Source organism: Sturnira hondurensis, unplaced genomic scaffold, assembly GCF_014824575.4.
Source record: "Sturnira hondurensis isolate 20B ecotype Veracruz unplaced genomic scaffold, ASM1482457v3 Scaffold0006474, whole genome shotgun sequence".
NCBI lineage: Eukaryota > Metazoa > Chordata > Mammalia > Chiroptera > Phyllostomidae > Sturnira > Sturnira hondurensis.
The window spans coordinates 386,296-400,538 of NW_028079105.1; the positions used below are offsets into that span (position 1 = coordinate 386,296).

At 38.9% G+C, this 14,243-nt stretch overlaps 1 long non-coding RNA gene across 2 annotated transcripts in view; it reads right to left on the reverse strand.

Moving 5' to 3' along the window:
• LOC118989281 (uncharacterized) overlaps positions 1 to 14,243 on the reverse strand; it is a 109,781-nt gene that overhangs the window by 83,721 nt on the left and 11,817 nt on the right. For both annotated transcript variants that reach the window (XR_005066986.1, XR_005066987.1), the window contains exon 2: positions 10,700 to 10,844. This is a non-coding gene — a long non-coding RNA (uncharacterized LOC118989281). The remainder of the gene's footprint in view (positions 1 to 10,699; positions 10,845 to 14,243) is intronic.

Below are 14,243 nucleotides of genomic sequence, written 5' to 3' on the forward strand. Positions count from 1 at the left end.
CAGAAAGAATGTTAGATGAAATACAGGCAAGTCAACTATCAGATATGGAATTCAAAGCACTGGTTATCAGGAAATTCAAAGAGCTTACAATGAGCTACCAGAAACTACAGGGGAGCTACAATGAACTCTCTGCAAACTATAACAACATGAAAAAGGAAATAGAAACCATCAGCAAAGGCCAAGAGGATATGAAGAATACAATTTCTGAACTGAAGAACACAGTAGAAGGCATGAAGAATAGGATCAATGAGACAGAAGACTGCATAAACGAGGTAGAGGACAGGGTAGAAAGAATCTCCCAGAAGGAGCAAGTAATGCAAAAGAGAATCAGAAAGAATGAGGAGAGTTTAAGAGAAATACAAGACAATATGAAACGTAATAATATCTGAATAATAGGAATACCAGAAGGAGAACAAGAAAAACAAGGGATAGGAAACCTACTTGAAAGAGTAATAACGGAAAATTTTCCTAAGTTGAGGAGAGAGAAAGTCACACGAATCCAGGATTCACAGAGACTCCCACCCAGGTGGAACCCAAAGAGGCCTACTGCAAGACACATCATCATTAAAATGCCAAACCTCCAAGACAAAGAGAAAATTCTAAAGGCAGCAAGGGAGAAAAAGGAAGTAACATACAAGGGGGTCCCAATAAGGTTGGCTACTGACTTCTCAATGGAAATATTCCAAGCAAGAAGAGAATGGCAAGAAATATTCCAAGTAATGGGAAACAGAGGCCTACAACCAAGGCTACTTTATCCAGCAAGGCTCTCAATCAAGATAGAAGGCCAAAGAAAGAGCTTCCAAGACAAAAGAAGTCTAAAAGAATACGCCTGCACCAAACAAGAATTACTAAAAGGGCTGCTTTAAGGAAAGGAAGGAAAAGAGAGAGACAGAGAGGAACACAGGTACATTAATGGCAATGAATAAGTACCTTTCAATAATAACCTTAAACGTAAATGGATTAAATGCACTAATTAAGAGACATAGAATAGCTGAATGGTTAAGAAAGCATGATCCACACATATGCTGTCTACAAGAGACCCACCTCAGGTCAAAAGACCACCACAGACTGAAAGTGAAAGGATGGAAACAAATGTTCCAAGCAAATGGACAAGAAAAAAAAGCCATGGTAGCAATCCTCATATCAGACAAAATAGAGTTCAAAAAAGGGGCTATAAAGAGAGACCGAGAAGGTCACTTCATAATACTCAAGGGAAGAATCCACCAATAAGACATTAACATCATAAATATATATGCACCCAACACAGGAGCACCCAAATATATAAAGAAAATCCTAGAGGACCTCAAGAAAGATATTGACAGCAACACAATTATAATAGGGGATTTTAACACCCCACTGTCAAAAATGCACAGATCTTCCAAACAAAATATCAACAAAGATATTGCAACATTAAACGACACTCTAGATGAAATGGACCTAATTGATATATGTTGAGGGCAAGGGGGAACTAGCCAGAGCATAGCTATAAGGAAGTAAAAGTTGTTTTGCTAACTACTGTAAGGGGGCTCCGGGACACACCCAAAGAACAGGGTGTTCCAGGATGTGGTGCAAGAAAGAGAGTTAGGCAGTTTAGCCATCTGGACAGTTACTAAAGAGGAAATTTTTACCCCTGTGCACGAGCTCCACTGACCAATCAAGTAAAAGAGCACAAGCCAGTGCACGAGTTAACTCACCAATCCCTAACTGCCACATTGTGCCCCTGAGCCAATCGCTAACCGCCACATCTGCTTCTGTATCCAGCTTGCTTGCACGCCTCTATAAAACCCTGAGCCTGTAAGGGTTTGGCGCGACTCTCGTTTGCAGCCCTCGCGGGCACCGTGTCCTTGGACACCCTGAGAGTTCGCCCCTGCGCAGGTTAATCTTGGCCAATAAAGCAACATCTTTGAACCCCTGAAAGTCTCTGACGTTTGCTCTCGCGGTTTTGAATGCAACAATATATATAGAGCCCTCCATCCCAAAGAAGCTAAATATACATTATTTTCAATTACACATGGAACATTTTCAAACATAGATCATATGACACGACAGAAAACAAGTCTCAACAACTTCAGGAAAATAGAAATCATACCAAGCATCTTCTCTGATCACAGGGGACTGAAATTGGAAACCAACCCCACAGGAAAACACCCAAAACACCCAAAAGCACAGAGATCGAATGGTATGCTATTAAACAACGACTGGGTCAAGATTGAAATTAGGGAAGAAATCAAAAAACTTCTTGAAACCAATGAAAATGAACTCACAACAACCCAAAACTTATAGGACACACTGAAGGCAGTCCTGAGAGGGAAGTTCATAGCAATACAGGCTCACCTAAAGAGGATAGAAACATTTCAAACAAACAACCTAAACCGAGGCCTGCAAGAAGTCAAGAAACAACAACAAAGACAGCCCAGAGCAAGTAGAAGGAAGGCAATAAGCAAGATCAGAGCTGAATTAAATGACATAGAGACTAAAAGCACAATTCTAAGGATGAATGAATCCAGGAGTTGGTTTTTTGAAAACATAAACAAAATAGACAAACCTTTAAGTAGGATCATCAAGAAAAGAAGAGAGAGGGACGAAATAAGCACAATCAGAAATGAAAGAGGAGAGATTACAACGGATACCACAGAAATAGAAAGGATTGTTAAGAAATTACCATGCAGAACTGTATGCCAAGAAATTTGAAAACCTAGGTGAAATGGACAAATTTCTAGAAAAATATAATCTTGGAAAACTCAATGAAAAAGAAGCAGAAAACCTGAACAGGCTAATAACAGCAGATGAAATTGAAGCAGTAATCAAAAAACTCCCATCACACAAACGCCCTGGACCAGATGGTTTCACAGGAGAATTCTACAAAGCTTTTAAGGAAGAGCTAACCCCTATTCTTCACAGAGTATTCCAAAAGATCCAAAAGGAGGGAAAACTCCCCAACTCTTTTTATGAAGCCAGCATCACCCTAATTCCAAAGCCAGATAGAGACACAACAAAGAAAGAAAATTACAGGCCAATATCGCTGATGAACATAGACGCTAAAATCCTCAATAAAATATTGGCAAATCGCACCCAACAATACATCAAAAAGATCATACACCATGACCAAGTGGGATTCATTCCAGGGATGCAAGGATGGTTCAATATCTTCAAATCAATAAATGTAATACACCACATAAACAAAAGCACACACAAAAACCACATGATCATATCAATAGATTTGGAAAAAGCTTTTGATAAGGTTCAACGCCCATTTATGATAAAGGTATTCAGCAAAATGGGAATAGAGGGAGCATTCCTCAACATAATAAAGGCCACATATGAAAGACCTACAGCCGACATCATACTCAATGGACAAAAACTAAAAGCTTTTCCACTAAGATCAGGAACAAGACAAGGTTGCCCACTTTCACCACTTCTATTCAATATAGTATTAGAAGTTCTAGCCACAGTGACCAGACAAGAAAAGGAAATAAAAGGTATCCAAATTGGAAAGGAGGAAACAAAACTGGCATTGTTTGCAGATGACATGATAGTGTACATGGAAAACCCTATAGCCTCTAGCAAAAAATTGCTGGAACTAATAGATGAATTTGGCAAAACAGCAGGGTACAAATTCAATATCCAAAAATCAAAGGCATTTTTGTATACCAACAATGAAGCAGGAGAAGCAGAAATCAAGAAAAAAATCCCATTCGATATAGCCAAAACAAAAATAAAATATCTGGGAAGAAACCTAACCAAGGAGGTAAAAGACCTGTATGCAGAAAACTACACAACACTGAAGAAAGAAATCAAGGAAAACACAAACAAATGGGAACATATACCGTGTTCATGGATTGGAAGAATTAACATCATCAAAATGTCCATACTACCCAAAGCAATTTACAGATTCAATAAAATACCTATTAAAGTACCAATGACATATTTCACAGACATAGAACACACACTTCAAAAATTTATATGGAATCATAAAATACCCCGAATAGCAGCCACAATTTTGAGAAAGAAGAACAAAGTAGGAGGGATCACAATACCTGATATCAAACTGTATTACAAGGCCACTGTAATCAAAACAGCCTGGTACTGGCAAAAAAAAAACAACAACAACAAAAAAAACAGGCACATAGACCAATGGAATAGAACAGAAAGCCCAGAAATAAATCCAACTCTCTACAGTCAATTAATATTCGACAAAGGGGGCACTAACATAAAATGGAGTAAAGACAGCCTTTTCAACAAATGGTGTTGGGTGAACTGGACAGCTTCATGCAAAAAAATGAAACTTGAGCACCAACTTACACCATATACCAAAATAAATTCAAGGTGGATAAAAGACTTAAATATAAGCCATGAAACCATTAAAGCCCTAGAGGAGAGCATTGGCAGGAAAATCTCAGATATTCCATGCAGCATTATTTTTACTGATATGTCCCCTAGAGCAAGGGATATAAAGGAAAGAATAAACAAATGGGATCTCATCAAAATTAAAAGCTTCTGCATGGCTAAGGAAAACAGTATCAAGATACAAAGAGAAGCAACAGCTTGGGAAAACATATTTGCCAATGATACCTCAGACAAGGGTTTAATCTCCAAAATATACAAAGAACTCACTCGACTCCACTCAAAGAAGACAAGGAACCCGATTAAAAAATGGGCAGAGGACTTGAACAGACATATCTCCAAGGAGGACATACAGAGGATCCAGAGACACATGAAAAGATGCTCAATATTGCTAGCTATCAGAGAGATGCAAATCAAAACCACAATGAGATACCACTGAACACCAGTCAGAATGGCTATCATAAACAAAGAAACAAACAACAAGTGCTGGAGAGGTTGTGGGGAAAAAGGGACCCTAGTTCACTGTTGGTGGGATTGCAGACTGGTACAACCACTATGGAAAACAGTATGAAATTTTCTAAGAAAACTAAAAATGGACGTGCCTTTGGACCCAGCAATTCCACTGTTAGGAGTATATCCTAAGAATCCTGAAGCACCAATCCAAAAGAACCTATGCACCCCAATGTTCATAGCAGCACAATTCACGATAGCCAAGAGTTGGAAGCCACCTAGATGCCCATCGGTAAATGACTGGATCAAAAAACTATGGTACATTTACACAATGGAATTCTCTGCTGAAGAAAGGAAGAAGGAGCTCCTCCCCTTTGCAACATCATGGATGGAACTGGAAAGCATTATGCTGAGCGAAATAAGCCAGGCAGTGAAAGACAAATACCATATGATATCACCGTTAACAGGAATCTAAACAACAAAACAAACAAACAAGCAAGCAAAATATGACCAATGACACTCAAATACGGAACAGACTGACAGGGTCCAGAGGGGAGAGGGGAAAGAATCATAGGGGAAAAGGGGATGGACTCACATGAACAAATATAAAGGACACATGGACAATAACTAAGGGTGGGGGGCGGAAATGGGAGGGAGATGGGGAGCATGGGGCGGGTGGTGGGCAGGGTTGGGAATATAAGACAGAAAGCTGTACTTGAACAAGAATTAAATAAAAAAATATTTTTAAAAAAGATCCTTGATTTAATCATGTATGCTTAAACCCCCTTTCCTATGTAAGGTAACATTCAGAGGTCCCAGGGATTAAGACCTGGACCTTTGGAGGGAAAAGGGGCAACTTTTCTGCCTACCCCAGGAGACAAACCACACAACAGTACATAGATAGAACAACAACACATAGAATTACTGAACATTTGCTGTACAATGGGCATTTTGCTCAATATTGTGCTAACATCAATTCATTCCTCTGTGAGAAACCAAGGATACAGAAGATAACGCAAACTGCCCAAAGTCACACAAGTAGTTCACACCCAGGTCTGCCTGACTTCAACATTCCACTCTCAAGCACTTTGCTACATAATTCAGCACTAAGTGTGTGAATTCAATGTTTTGCAACTTCTCCCCATCACAGACCCATTTTATTTTCTTCCCCCATGGACCTTATTTTGAAAGACTTTGTAAGTGAATTCTTTTTATTAATGAAAGACAAATATCTAATTTTAATGTCTGAGAACTCTCACTGCCTGTTTTTGGACTTGTATAGTTACAGCCCAAATGATGCTACTTAATATTGTATTGCACGTGTTTTGGAATCATTCTGGAATACTAAAAGCAGGAGCTCAAATAACACCATTCATAGATGTCTGCACAGAGGAAGGAAATCAATGAATGAAGCAATCAGGGGAAATCAGTCTGATCTCAGTCTCAAAGAAACAGATTTTGGACAGACCACAAAACAAAACATGTGAATGACATCTAGGAAGTAGGGAGAGGTTCATGCAGGAGTCAGATACAGGAAGGCTGCTAGAGAGAACTAAAAAATGATTACAGAGGATAGATAAAGCATGAAGGCTTTGAAACAGGTAAACAGGTTAAATTTAACCAGACAGGAAAATGCAGAAGCTGGAAAGGTTCTGAGCAGATATTCTCAGGCTTGGGGAGGCTCATCAGCTAGAACAAGGAAAGGAAGATTAAGAAACTAGCCTTGTAACTCACCTTCCAGAAAGGAAATCAGGTGCAGAGACTACCTTCATTATATCCCCTTTTAATTTTTCCAAATTTTATACAATGCAAGTATATGAACTAATGTTAAAGATGGCTACATGTATGTAACACATGTGTATATATGTGTAATACATAGGTATAATCCTATAATGTGTACAATAGTATACCTGTGATATATAGGTACATGTGTCTAATATAGGCATAGTTTCTGCATAGAAATGTTCAAGCTTAACAGAAAATTTGATGCAGATTCATTGCCCTACTCACTCAGTCATTTTGAATGTGATGGCCACACAGTACACATACTCACTCAGTGGTGTCAATGGCTCCTACTGACTAATACAGTAAAATCATCATGGTTCACACACGCATATTCCAGTCGACTCTCCTTGGCTCTCAGGTTACATTGATGTCATGCAAACCATTCTCACATTAACAATGCTATGTATCTATATTTAACACATGCATGTGCACATTACAGCTATATTACATACATGTATGTCTATATTACATGCATGCAGGTCTGTATTACATACACATATCCACATATTACATGCATAGATAATCCATCACATGTGTGTTTGTGCTTATACATTTAATATGCCCCACATGGATATAGTGTGTAAAACATATTTGTGACATGCCATCTATATATTACTTATTACGCATGCCTGCAATATATCAATAAATATATGCTACATGTAGAGGCATATATGTAATATATTTTATGCATTTCCATAATGTGTGCACACATGTAATATTTTGCATACACCTATAATACATAGGTGCCTACATATAGTATATATTATATAGTCACATACTACATGCATACATCTATGTATATAAGACTTTCTTTACTGACCCCAAGTCCATACAGTAAACTAGGCATCTACTCTGGGCACACATAGAAGCTAGGATGAACCCTCCTCCATTCTACCAACCCCTCAAGTAAAGCTACTCTAGCAATTTTCTCTTTGCCTAAAAATTGTTCCTTTGCTCTGCCAATCTACGTCATGCTAAGCATAAAAAGCTTGGCACCCAAGCATTTCATACTCCTTTTATACATCTGTCCAACTTGGATGAGAATCTACTACAGAACTGACTCAAAAGTCTCACAGATGATGTCATTTCCCCCCTGATTATCCATAATCAGCCGTAGAGTTCCAAGGCTCACACAGTCCAGCCCAACTCAGGGCCCTGGCTCAACAATGCCTTCCAGCTGGCCTCATCCCAACCCCAGGTTCCATGTCACAACCAGAGGATAGGGAGCAGTATTTATCTTTTCAAATTAGTATGCAATTCCAAGGGAATTTTTATCTCATAGATCAATAGGCATCCAATTGTCATCTAGCTGTTTTGTTTTTAAGAGCTAACTAATGAAATAATTCCATCAGTGTTTGAGGTGGACAGATGCTGAACCTCTGCACTTTCTGAAGATTAATGTAAGCTCTTTTGTGGTGTGGGGAAGCTCAACAGTCAAAGCAAGCACCCCACAGACCTAGGCAACCAATCTGTTGTATTAATGCTGTGAAAAGAGACCCAGGCAAATAGAGGCTTCAGAATTGTTTCACTGTTGTGATGTAGTAAGAGATACATTAGAAAATGTTTACTTAATCAAGTTGTCACTTAACTGCACTCAAAGTCATAGTGTCAAGCTTTTGTTAAGAGGTTAGATGTTATACATGAGATTATATAAACAAATACAAGTTACAGCAGGCACAGGAGAAACAATAAGCCAAAACTCATTGTGCAGCCAGATCCTAAAAGCCAGTTTGGTTATTCTTCACACATTTCACCCATTTTCATGTGTAAGGTCACATGCTATATTGTCTGAATGAAAGTGTATGCATCCATTTACTTTATCTGCTCATCTTATGTTAGTGCAGAAATATTCCTCGAGCTCCTCACAAAAATTTTAGAAGTTATGTCAAAAGGAAAACATCCAAGGATGGAGTAATTGCTAAGCCTCTAAAACCCATTCTATCCTTGCTTGAAACTCCTGGGAGGCAGGAAATATGCTATGTTTTTCTGTATGTACCTAGCACAGTATTCACCCTCAAATGATCTGGAACCAGAATAAAGAAAAACTTAGAGCCATGATTCAGAACTGAAATTAATTAGTATATCACATTCATGAAGCATTTCCAGGTATCATCTCTTTCATTCCTACTGTAATTCTCACAAATGAAGAAAGAATTTCCAGCAAAGATAGCTACCACGGGTATTAAAATAGAGACCGCAACAAAGCATGACCCTATTAAGATGTTTTTATATGAGTAATTAAGACCAAGCAAATATTGCAGAGATTTCTAGAGCCTTGGCCCATTTACTCACAAATTACAGATAAGGTATTGCAAACTAATATAATGGCACCGACTCTTAAAATATGTGCCCATTGGGTTAGGGATAAGAGGGTGCACACAAGCTTCACTATGGAATGCAGCCCACTAATGGTCCCAAAAGACACCTTCCCATCTTGGCACTTCCTAGCCCTCCCTAAAATGTGCCAGAAGTTTCTAGGAGTAGCTTTCTTCCCATCTCTCATGTCAACAGTGGTTCTCCCAGTGATCCACATCACCTCTTCCCACAGTTCTTCTCAACTACTTTCACTCTACAAAATAACCATGATTCCATCCTCCACTCTTCAGTGTGAACATCACAGAATCTCTTCAGTGTTTCTATTCAATATGTGTGTCATACACATACATACACACTTCTTAATGACTAGGTGTTTCAGGCACTTAATTTGGTTTATGCACCACTCAAGGCCATCACCTCATCAGAAAGCAAATATGAAGAAAGCTGCAGCCCTGGCTGGTGTAGCTCAGTGGATTGAGCACGGGCCTGCGAACCACATGATCGAGGTTTGATTCCCAGTCAGGGCACATGCCTGGGTTGCAGGCTAGTTCCCATCAGGGGACTCATGAGAAGCAACCATACATTGATATTTCTCTCCTTCCCTTCCTCTCTAAAGATAAATAAATAAAATCTTAAAAAAAAAAGAAAGCTGCAAATATGTGCCATTTGGCTGCACTTTTACTTACACAGGGCCCATTATCACTATAACTCTGGGAGACCATACCATGGACTTCATGAACAAGACCTCTCCTTTACTCCCAGTCCTGGCACCTCTACTTAGGGTACCTGAAGCTAGAACTTTGCTTTTAGGCTCAGCTTCCACATTGTTAAAATGGAAGGTGTTGTGGAGAATCTTTACCACCATCCCACCATTCCAGATACTTCATCATTGGAGAAGATATCCTTTCATTGGAATACCACGGCTAGTGCCCTGCTGCCTATCAGTCACCCCTCCACACCTGCTGTGTTGAGAACCGCTCTGCCTGGTTTCAGGAGTTGTAACTGACCCCCACTGCTAAGGACGAGTGAGTGACCTCCAGAATTTGAGCCACTAAGTAGACAAAGCTTATCTCTGGCAGCAGTGCAACTTCTGCTTCATTCCCTGCCCCCAACGCTTGGTTGGCTAGTCAGAGACAGGTACAACCCCTCAAAGGAGGGGCAACCTAAGCCAGACATGATCACTCAGGAGGCCCTCAAGGAAGGACTCAGGGGGCTGTAGCAAAGGGGAGTGATGGACCCTCTTCCCCAGGCTATTCTGACATAGCCTGAGTTCCCATTTCTGTCTGGGAGAAGCGCTTCCTGGTTCTAATCCATTTAAGCCTAAAACCCATGATGGGGGCAGTAGTGTATCCCCTTGCCAGCTACAGCAGATTCTGGGGTGATTTGGCATAAGAAAAAGTTCCTAAAGCCCTGTGAAGCCTGCTTTGCTAAGAGTGCTTTCACTCATATGATAAGGGTTCGAGCAGGAAATGAGTATGTCTCCCAAAGTTTTTACAACCCCCTTACCTGACAGACACTGACTCAGACTAAGTCCTCAGATCTTTTTGAAATGTTATCTATTGTTTGATCCTTGCTGCCTGATGCTGATTGATGAGCTTTACATGTATTCCTATGTGTTCTGAACATAATAAAAGCCATTGAAGAAGAGGTTCTTAGTTCTTCTCTGAGAGATTGACCACCTCTCCTCCCCAAGCAGATCATGTCTTGGTAGAGCTACTTTCATCTGTGGCAGACCGGGGGACTTGCTGGCAAAGTTGCCCCCACATTGCCTGTAATCCAACCTAGGGGAAGAGAAGCATCTTACCTGACTTGTGAGTTTGGGAATATAGTGGCTGATTGCTTTCTCTTTTTTTTCCTCTTTGGACTCTTCCAGCTTCAGAATATGTTCAGCTCCTCCACATAACACACTGACAGGGCAGACTCCATGGGGAAGGCTTGGTTTATCCTTCCTGTAATTAGGTGGGTAGAGGATTAGTAAACTCATTTGCCAGTAGCTCTAAATCACATTCTCCAAATTTCAGGATAAAGATCACATTTTGATATCCATCTCCACTGCTCTTTTGCTTACTTCTCAGTTTGTTCTGAACTTTGGATAAAGAATATCACTTATTAGCCCCATCATATCTCAATAGGGATAACAGTTAAAACACAAGGTTGTCTTAATATTTTACTTGGTAGAATGTAAGACATTTTATCTATAAGGAGTTAGTATTTCAATTTCGTAGTCAGTTTTTAAGAAGATTCATTTAATCATTCAATCAGATGAGTTTTGACCAAGTCTACTAAAAGGAATAAACTTAATATCTAATTATACTTGAAATAAAATATCTTTCATCCAATGTTTGCATTTGTACACATATTATTTATAAATATGCAGTAAAATTTTAATTTTCTAAGTAGGTAACAGAAAATACTACTGCACTGAATACAGTCTAGAATTTAAAAAAATTATTGGAATATTGGCTGCAAATTTTTTTAATCCGATACTTTTTTCATAATTTTACTTCTGTAAACTATAATGACCTTTAAACATGAACTTGTCACTTTGAAAAAATTGAAACTTGAAATGAGCAAGCCAAATAATTCAGCGTGCTTTTAACCTAAGAACTGCAGTCTTCAGTTGGTCATAACAGCATCCTTCCATGGCCTACAGTGACAAGGGGTGGATTGTCACCACCTTCATTCACTATCCTAGGCAGTGTTGAACAAAACAGATATGGCCCTTGTCTTCATGGAGATCACATTTGAAACTAAAGCATGGCTATATAGTTTGTGATTTGCAAATCACTTTTCAGTATTTCATAAGCCAGCCTTAACAATCTTACAAAGTTGATATCTCTTACTGAAACTAAAATTTGCAAGGCCCCGAATACTTTATTTTGAGAAAGGAAATTAATATTTATTGCATATTGCCTTACTTACATAATCCTGTTTAATACTTATAATTAGCCTTCAGAAAGGTATTCTTTCACTACTTAACAGATGAAGGAAGCAAGTAAGCTAGTGGGAATTACATAATACAATTTCATAATAACCAATGCACTTTGGTTACTGAATGAGGAGACTTCTAACTCATGTGATCTGATTCCAAAGCCCCATATTTTTCTACTAGAATCTTTCAGTTAATAGCAATATATTCTAAGTCAAAATGTTATTACAATGAGAAAGATTTCTAAAGGGTAAAAATGATGGGTACAAAGACTTTAGTAAACTATTACTAAAGAGACACATCACTATTTTGATTACTAGACTGAACTTCTTTAAAAGGTATCCTTGCTCGCATATACAATAACTCTTCATATAATAATGTTGAGGTATAACATAATTCACACTCTATCTTTCATAAGTCTCACTTTGTGAGAGCAGTTGAACAGATTCAGATGCATCAATATAATTGGTTCCTTGGTTCCAATCCTGGCTCTGCCACAAAATAGTGATAGGATGTTACAAAAGTAACTAACATCTCTACGCTTCAGTTTCTGTATCTGCAAAATGATAATGACAGTGCATAGTGCTCTGGTATTAAATGACTGAGATGCAGGTACAAGGGCTCCTGGGTGGGGAATAATTGCTCCATGAACTTGTCAATGTCCTCTAGCCAAAGACCACGAAGGGCACAACTGCCATTCTAGAAAGCTGGTTTCCTGACTCACTGCAAGGATAAAGGTACACCTTGGGGAAGCATGGAGTATCTCAGTAAGAGGATATTAGGAATAAATTACTACAAGATTAGGACTTGTTTTAGGTAATTTGGAGAGCATTCTTAAGGTGGGAATCTTCCCTGTCCTGGATGATGCCTGGTAATTCTCTGATGAATATCTTAATAATTCTTATTTAGGCACTGAGAATAGTGAAATTGAGCTCAAGCTGCAGTTGGTAAAGCAATCAGTCACTCATTATTAGCCAGGGAGGGTTATATTTGCCCATTTTTTTGTTCTGGATTATTTCTTATTTGTGTGTTCAGTGGTCTTATATTCCACTTGCTCTACCATAGTCACAAAGTAGTCTTATGTGAAGTTGGTGTTCTCTAAACATGTTTATATTCAACAGAATCTCACATATGCACTGTGAGTGCCAGGCCAACTCCCAGCTTGTAACGGGGACTATGTTCCTCTTTCTCAAACTAGGTAAGAATGCTTAAAGGGCAGGGCTGGCCAGGAAAATAGCAACTATTATTGTTATTATTGACATACATTGACAGCTTTATGGTTTATAAAGTCCTTTTACAGTCATTGTCTATCTTGAGCCACCCAGAACAATCCTAAAGGGCAAGCAGGCCACAGGCCTCACACTGAACACATTCAGTGGCCCCACTGATAATGTACTCCATGTGAATGGCACCCCCAGTGTGAACAGTGTCCCCTGGAGTTGTTCAACAAGGCTGCCATGGCAGGGCAGACATTGCCATTCATTTTAACATTCATGAAAATTGAGTCAAAAATGCTTCCTGAGTGTCCCTTGTTTCCCAATAAAACTTCAAGTGCTTTCTGGAAACTTGTTCAGATGCTGATGTTGCAGTCCTGCTTCAGTTTTCACACCAGTCTGCCTCTTATGGCCTGGACCTACATGGGCTATTCTGCCTTCCACAACTTTGTCTCTGCCTGCCCAAAACAGGATGATACAAAGGGTACTGAACTTATAATCTCTTTCATATGGCCACTTCCTAAAGCAAAAAAAAAAAAAAAGTATAAGTCTGTGTATTGCCTTAAAAAGTCAATATACTTCAATATATTTTGCTCAAAATATTCTGCTAAATTCAGGGTTGAAAGTTTTAAATGCTAGTAGATTGAACTACTAGTAACATATCTTTCCACACCCTTGGAAATCTACCAAGTAAAATATTAAAGAAAAGTGGAATTTTCCATGAAATCACTATTAATAATCAATTTTTCCAGCAGTGTCTTGTGCATCTGGGAAATCCCCTCTTGCTACTAAGTTTCCTTCCTGAGGCATTATATAAAGTGAAACTTAAAATGAAATAACCCACTTATAATAGCAAGCAGTTCCCAGAAAGCATATGGGCTTTAGTTCAAACAGATTGGTTCAGGAATCCTGTCTCTATAATCTACAAACTCTGTGACTTTGGGCAATTTACTTCGCCTTTCTTTCATTAAATTACCATGCATGCTTCTCTCCTCTAAGATCTGAGACTGCCCTGAATTTCCATATCAGAGTACACTTGACTGTAATTGTATGTTCAGGTTTCTCTCTCCCTTAGAATACTAAAAGCAGGGGCCACATGTATTTTGTTATCCTTGTATTTCCAGCATCCAGCATTATGGCCCATAAAAATATTTGTTTAATTTATTTATTGCCTTATGGAAGGTAGACTGGAGATCTGAAGAATC